Source organism: Dipodomys ordii, unplaced genomic scaffold (genome assembly GCF_000151885.1).
Source record: "Dipodomys ordii isolate 6190 unplaced genomic scaffold, Dord_2.0 Scaffold46, whole genome shotgun sequence".
NCBI classification, from domain to species: Eukaryota; Metazoa; Chordata; class Mammalia; order Rodentia; family Heteromyidae; genus Dipodomys; species Dipodomys ordii.
The window spans coordinates 11,766,129-11,773,481 of NW_012267262.1; the positions used below are offsets into that span (position 1 = coordinate 11,766,129).

Genomic DNA, 7,353 nt, shown 5'->3' on the forward strand with positions numbered 1-7,353 from the left:
ACTCTAGGCCAGAGTTGAAAGTGATGCATAGTTTCTTGATCCCATCCCATTGGCTGGGAGTGAGCCAGTAGGCATGGCTACTGCAAGAGAACCTAGGAAATGTCACCCAGGAAGAAGGGAAAACAAATTTGTTAAGAAATTATAACTCCTGATATAAAAGATAATTGTTCCTTTTCTGAATTTAAATGGCATTTTTTTCGCTTGCAATTTCCTTTGGTTTCTTCTTGAGGTCTTTGCAGTACCTGATGATTTGAGGCTAGAGGCCCACCCAAGAGAAGCCAATTATTTCCTTGTTGGACATTCAGGTAAATATTCAAATGTACTTGATAAGTCAATTCAAAAAGGTGATTAAGGGATGGAACTTGATGAAGGAAGGGTGAGATTGTTCAAAAAGAAATGTGCTCATTGCCTGACTTATGAAATGATAATCCCTCTGTACAACACCTCAATAATAACAATCAAATGATATAAGAAAGGAAATGGAACTTCAGCTGGGTATCAGTGGCTCACATTTATAATCCTAGCTACTCAGGAGGCTGAGATCTGAGGATCCCAGTTCAAAGTCAGCCTAAGCAAGAGAGTCTTTGAGAGTTTTATCTCCAATTAACTAACGAAAGGAAGTGGAGGTGTAGCTCAAGTAGTAGAGTGAAGAGCCTGAGGCCCTGAGTTCAGTTTCCACTACCAGAAAGAGAAAATAAGAAAGGAAGCGAGACAGGAAAAAAAAGAAATAGAATTTATTAAAAAGAAAACATTTTTAAAAAAAATCAGAGACCGGGAATGGGAAGGTGGCTCAGTGGTAGAGCACTTGCCTTGCATGCATGAGGCCCTGGGTTCGATTCCTCAGCACCACATAAGCAAAAAGAAAAAAGCCAGAAGTGGCGCTGTGGTTCAAATGGTAGAGCGCTAGCCTTGAGCTGAAGAGCTGAGGGACAGCGCCCAGACCCAGAGTTCAGGCCCCATGGCCGGACCCAAAAAAAAATAAAAAAATCAGAGACCAACTAGCCTCAACTGTAAATAACTAGAAAAAGTAAAATACATTTGTAGCCTTGGGACTCTACCTCTCTTAGAATTTTTGCATGACTAGCTTCTTTGACTATCTTAGCTTTACAGATTTACAAATGTGATAGAAAGGAATTATAAAGCGGTGGAAGCACATGGAGATGCTCTTTCCCATTAAACTCTCACCAGGACCTTTGAGTGGGAGCATTCCTTTGTGTGGCTGAGAAAACACTCTCTCTTCATCTCTTGGTGTCTCCAGTAGACAGGAGCCCAGAGCTCTCCACTTATTAGATTCTCCTGTAACGCTGCTGGAGCTTGAGTGTTGAAAATCCCCATGAGAGCTTTGCAATAACACGGCTTCCTCTCGCAATATTGGCACCTTACTTCTCATTTTAAAACATTTGCTTATATGCTTCTTGAAGTGCTTTTACAGCCAGAATTGTATTTAGTCCTCACAGCAAGTCTGTGGAGGTGGTGTAAGGTCATTGTCAGAAGTCACATGGGTGTTTAGAATAAAAAGCCCAGATCTCCTGCCTACCCACTAGTTCATCACCCGCAAGAAGGTTGTTTTTATTCATCTCAAACCGTCCCTCCCGCCCTCACCTCTCACTCCTAGTTTCTATTCCAGGCCAGAAATAGGATAAAAGCCAAAAGATCAAGACAAGGTAAACCTCTGTTCTTGTATATAATACAGTGTCTCTAGCCAGCCTCCAAAGTGGTCCCTTACCAATATATGAGACATTTGTGTACTCAACTTCCTGTCTAACTTATTTGCATGACAAGAAATGTGTATAACTTTTCCTCATTACATGCTAAGAATCTCTCTACTATTATAGGCTACCTCTTACTGGGAACATATTTTGAGTGTAGAAGAACAGGGTTTTGATTTGATTGTGTTTTTTGTTTTGTTTTGTTTTGTTTATCAGTCGTGGGGCTTGAAATTTGGGTCTGGGCGCTGTCCCTGAGCTCTTCAGCTCAAGGCCAACGCTCTACCACTTAAACCACAACACCACTTCCAGTTTTCTGAGTGCTTTATTAGAGATAAGAGTCTCACAGACTTTCTTGCCTGGGCTGGCTTTGAACTATGATCCTCAAATCTAAGCCTCCTGAGTAGCTAGGATTACAGGTGTGAGCCACCAGCACCTGGCTTGATTTTTTTTAAATTATATACTGGCTTATTCACTTCCATAATCACAAGTCACCTGTTGGCAGTTTTCTTAGGGACTTGTAGATAGAAACTGAGTGATTTCCACATAATGATCCCAATAAATGGGTGAGAAATGAGTCTTAAGCCACCAAGTCTTTCACAGTGGATATAACCAGTTTATGTTTAGCAGAAGCTATGACAAGTTTAACTGATTTGTGAGCATAAAAAAATAAAGCATTTTCCTGTGGATTATTTGTAACCTGCACATTTTTTCCATAGCCACAGTTGCCTTGACCCCAGGGACCAACCTTTGGAGAGCAATGCCTCTCACTAGCGGTTCTCTGATGCTATCATTTCCTTTGTAGGGCCAACAATTAATTATAACAATGAGAAGACATTATTCATCCAGCCTCTCTTCCTGCTCTTAAATCCATACAATTCCCTGATACCTGGATGGTTGTTGACATGTGTGTGTATGAATTCATGCACTTAAAATAACCTAATTATAACTAAATGTAAAATACTGATGTGAAAACTCTGAGGAGAAAACTACCCAAATAATAACATTACAGGAGCTGTATAAAAGTGGTGAGATTAATGGAAGATGTGTCTTTTACTTTTCTCACTTTTTCTCAGTATGATGGTTTTATTATTTCAATAATTCGAGTCTATCTTACTAATTTTAGATTAATTCTGCATAAAAAGTGTAAGCACACTGGGCTCATACCTATAATACTAGCTACTCATGAGACTGAGATCTGAGGATCTGGGATTGAAGGCAGCCTGAACAGACAAATCCAAGAATTAACCAGCAAAATGCCAGTACTAGAGGCATGGCTCAAGCTACAGAGTGCCCCATGAATGAAAAAGCTAATGGGAAGTCCAAGACCTGGAGTACAAAAAAGCATGCACACCCACCCTCCCACACACACCACACACACACACAGTAATCACATGGTTATTCCTTCAGTGTTTATGGAGCATCTACTAGGCACCAACCATTATTCTTCTTGCTAATAGTGCAGGATAATAAAATACCATTCTCTCTTTCTTGAGGGTTTTACTCAAATAGGTGAGACAGGTCACAAACAAGTGGTGATCTATACATCTATTAATTAACATAGCCAACAACTATTTCTTGAGAACCTACTATGTGTTCAAAATGTTTTTACGTTGTGGATTGGCAATAAACAGCAGACAAAACATCTTTGCTTCTTTGGAGTTTGTATTTTACTGGATGTAGATGTTTGCTCATTTCCAATGAGAGTAGATACCATGAAGGAAAATTACTAGGGACCTGTCCTAGTCTAAAAGGTCAGGAATGAATCTCTCAAGGAAATGACAATAAAACGGGGCTTTCTTTTGTTGCCCAGGACTGCTACTCTGCCTATGGCAGGAGTGCCCCAGGTGACTGAATTTGGGTGGCTGTTCTCTGCTAAAGATCCATGGCACAAAGCCTTGTCTAAGAGCTGCCAGGAGAGACTCGTGGCCTCTAGGCTTGGAGCTGCTGGCACACAGGAATTTAGGAGACTTAGTTTGCATTAGTAGTCCCTGTCCATTACCACTGCAGTGCATTGTGTGGGCTAAATCCTGATACAGAGACTAGAAAGCCATTCCACCCTGGCAGCGCAGACAGTAACTAATGGGCCTTCCATCTGCAGACGGGGGAAACTGGAGCAAAGAAGACAAATCCAGCTGGAGCCCAGAGGCCTCTGCTTCACTGCTCAGGAGCAACTTGATTTCTGTTTTGTCCCTCAGACTACGGAGCTCTGGGTCACTGGGCTGAACCACTTAATGCACCTCACGCCTGGGTCCTCTTGGAAATGGCTGAAGGCACTTAAATAGAACTCCCAACCTTTGTCCTCAGCTCTGAAACCACAGGTAAGTATTTAGGGCTGTGTTGTATCGATCATGCCTCCCACTGGTACCAGGGGAAAAAAAATGCCGGGGAGCAAGTCAACTTTCCTGTGACAGGGGAAGTCATTCTCCTAATCCGCTCTCGCTGGACAATCAGGTTGACAAAAACCATTAAGTTTTCTGAGATTAGAAATTCACTGTCAGAGGGAAGCGTGTAGAGAGTTTTCCACTCCATTACACCCAGGACAATAACCAGAGGCCAAGTGACAGGAAAAGGCTAGGCCTTTTTCAAGTTTCCTGTGTCCTTGGGTAGAGGGAAATAAATTCACAAGTGTCTCCTCTTTTTGGGGGGTTAGGACAAGGGATATATATTATCTCATTAATCAGTGCAACAGCTGAGCAGATGGAGGCTATTCATTGCCTTTTGATATCAGAGTAAGCTGGTACTCAGCAAGAGGGGGACACTTTCTAAGACACCCAGGTAGTTGGGAGGTAGGAGGAGTCAGACCTGGCTAAAGACAGAGCCCTGAGCAGGAGGACTTTGAGGCTAATGACCTTCTTTTCTCCATGCAGATCTATGCCCCCAGCCCTCCCTTGAACCTCTTCCCTTTGGTAGAAGCCACAGTTGTAATCACAAATCAGAGCAGGCTGGTATACTGATTGGACTAGACTGGGGACTGCTCCAGATTCTCCCTCTGCTGTGTGACTCCCAGCAAATTCTTTCACCTCTCTGAGCCTCCTTCTTCTTTAATTCATTTAGAAGATAACCTGTAATATCCCCCCCCCACATACCTCTGCCCAAGGGCTATGAAGATTAAGCAGGAGAGGGGGTAACATGGTCAGACAGTTGGCATATTGACTGCTATACAGCCTCTACTTTGAAGAAAGAAAAAGGAAGGCAGTTGGCAATAGGAAGTGGCTTTGTTACTTTTTACTCTCAGTTTATATAAACACGTAACTGAACATGTAGAAAAGAGAAAAGAAAAAAAGCACTGATTTTCCAAACCATTATTACTGATATAGTGTTCCTATATAAGTATATACTGCTATATTCCTTCCAGCATTTTTGCCAGTGAATCAATCTATTTTTTCCCACAGATCTAAATGTTTTTCTCTTTGGAGGCATTACATCTGCTCTTTTTCATACAGGTTATATTAAAATCATTTGTTCATATTGCTAGTCTTTATTTTAATGACTGCACAATATTTCATCATGTGTATGTACCATTACTTATCTATTACCCTATCCCTCATTAAAATTGTTTTCTTTTTTGGCTTTCAAATTTTTTAAATATTTTTTATTGTAAAAATAGTGTACAGAGGGGTTACAGTTACATGAGCAAGGTAATGAGTACGTTTCCAATCAAGCATTGTTACCTCCTCCTTTGTTTTCACCCTACCATCTCTTCCCTCCCCACCTCCCCAACCCCTCCCTCCACCGCCAGGTTGTAAAGTTCGTTTTCAACATAGTATCTTGTAACAGATATATCTTTATACGTACCATGATTGTTCCCTGGGATAAGGTTGGTCAGAAGGATGTAGAATTTTGATGCTGCTCTTTTCTATTGCTTGTTCTTTTTTTTTTCAAATTCTTTATTGTGATGAAGTGATTACATAATTTCACAAATTTCACAGTATTATGGGACAGTGATGCTTAGTTAAAGTCACAAACATATTCTAACTTTCATGGGGCAAATTGTCTATCATGGTCTTTAAAGTTTATGAGTTCTATGAACTTTGACAATACAGTTATTTCTTCCACATCAGGTAATATGTACATTCTTTTCCTTTTGCATAGCATCAGCTGTTCCCTCTTTCCCACTCGTTCCCTTCCTCCCATCACTGCCATTGAGTTGCTTAGTTTGTTTTGATCAATGTCCACTGCAGCTGATGGGTCCTGCTGTTGTAAATTTTTCCCTGATTCCCTCTAGTTCTGTGTCGCCTTCCTAGTTTCCTTCCGGTATGCACATATATACCATACATGTGATCAGCAGCATGGGGTAATTTAGTGGTGATTCGACCAGATGAGTAGAATTCCTTTGTTTCTTAAGTCTTGTTAACTTTGTCGTATCACCTTACGTTTTGGATTTAACATCCACTTATCAGGGAGACCATGTGCCGTTTGTCTCTTTGCTCTTGGCTTACCTCACTCAACCTGATTTCTTCTAGTTCCATCCATTTCCCTGCAAATGCCATTATTTTGTCCTTTTTGGCTGCATAATATTCCACAATTTTTGGATTCATTCATCTGTGGTGGGACATCTGGGTTGTTTCCATATCCTGGCTATTGTAAACAGTGCTGCAATAAACATGGAGGTGCACGTGTCCTTGTATACTGGTTCCTGTTGTTCAGGGTAGATGCCTAGAAGTGGTATGGCTGGGTCATGGGGAGGTCAATATTTAGCTTTCTGAGAACCCTCCAGACTGCTTTCCAAAGTGGTTGTATAAGTGCACATTCCCACCAGCAGTGTAATAGGGTTCCTCTTTCTCTGCATCCCCTCCAGCATTTGTCGTTGGCTGACTTGAGGATGTGGGACATTTTGACTGGGGTAAGGTGGTATCTCAGGGTTGTCTTTAGTTGCATTCTTTTTACAACCAGGGATGGTGAACAGTTCCTCATGCGTTTCTTTGCCATTTTTCTCTCTTCTTCTGAGATGTCTCTCTTTAGTTCCCTTGCCCATTTAGTAATTGGTTTGTTAGGTTTGGGAGGGATTAGTTTCTTGAGTTCCCTGTATGTACTGGATATTAGCCCCTCGTTTGATATATTGCTGGTAAATATTTTTCCCAGTTAATTGGTTGTCTTTCTAGCTTGGTTGCTATATCTTTAGCTGTGCAGAAACTTTTTACTTTAAGGGAGTCCCATTTGTTGAGTCTCTCTCCAATTTGTTGAAAAGTTGTTTCAATTTGCTCCTGTTACAGGTAATTCATGGATGAACACTTGGTGCACATAGTATCTGTACACTCTTCTATCTGACATATGCCACACTGGATGGAAATGCTGTATTTTGCATGGATACTCCTCTAAAGAGACTGGAAACTCCTGGTAATCAGGAATGGACTTCATCATGGACATCCCAGGTTTGAGCAGTGGCTGAGTCAAACACTTCTCTGCTGTTTTGAATCTTTGGATATTTTATTCACATACAATGCTCAAAATAAAATTACTAGATTAAAATAGATGTTCTTTGGGGAAATTAAATGCTGAGTATTAATTTAATATTAATAATAATAAAAATAACAAGGAGGAGGAGGAGGAAGAAGAAGAGAAAGAAGGAAAAGAGGAAGAGGAAGAAAAAGGAGGAGGAGGGAGAGGAGGAGGAGAAGGGGGAAGAGGAGGAGGAGAAGGGGGA

The 7,353-nt window shown here is 41.1% G+C and overlaps 1 long non-coding RNA gene across 2 annotated transcripts; it reads left to right on the forward strand.

The window, feature by feature from the left end:
- Window positions 1-244: 244 nt before the first annotated feature.
- LOC105988096 lies at window positions 245-7,132 on the forward strand. Of its 2 annotated transcripts, none has more exons than XR_001175185.1 (3): window positions 245-305; window positions 3,808-4,027; window positions 6,923-7,132. It is a non-coding gene; the product is annotated as an uncharacterized LOC105988096 (long non-coding RNA). The 2 variants fall into 2 exon arrangements; XR_001175184.1 differs by lacking the exon at window positions 245-305 and adding an exon at window positions 1,572-1,664.
- Window positions 7,133-7,353: the final 221 nt, after the last annotated feature.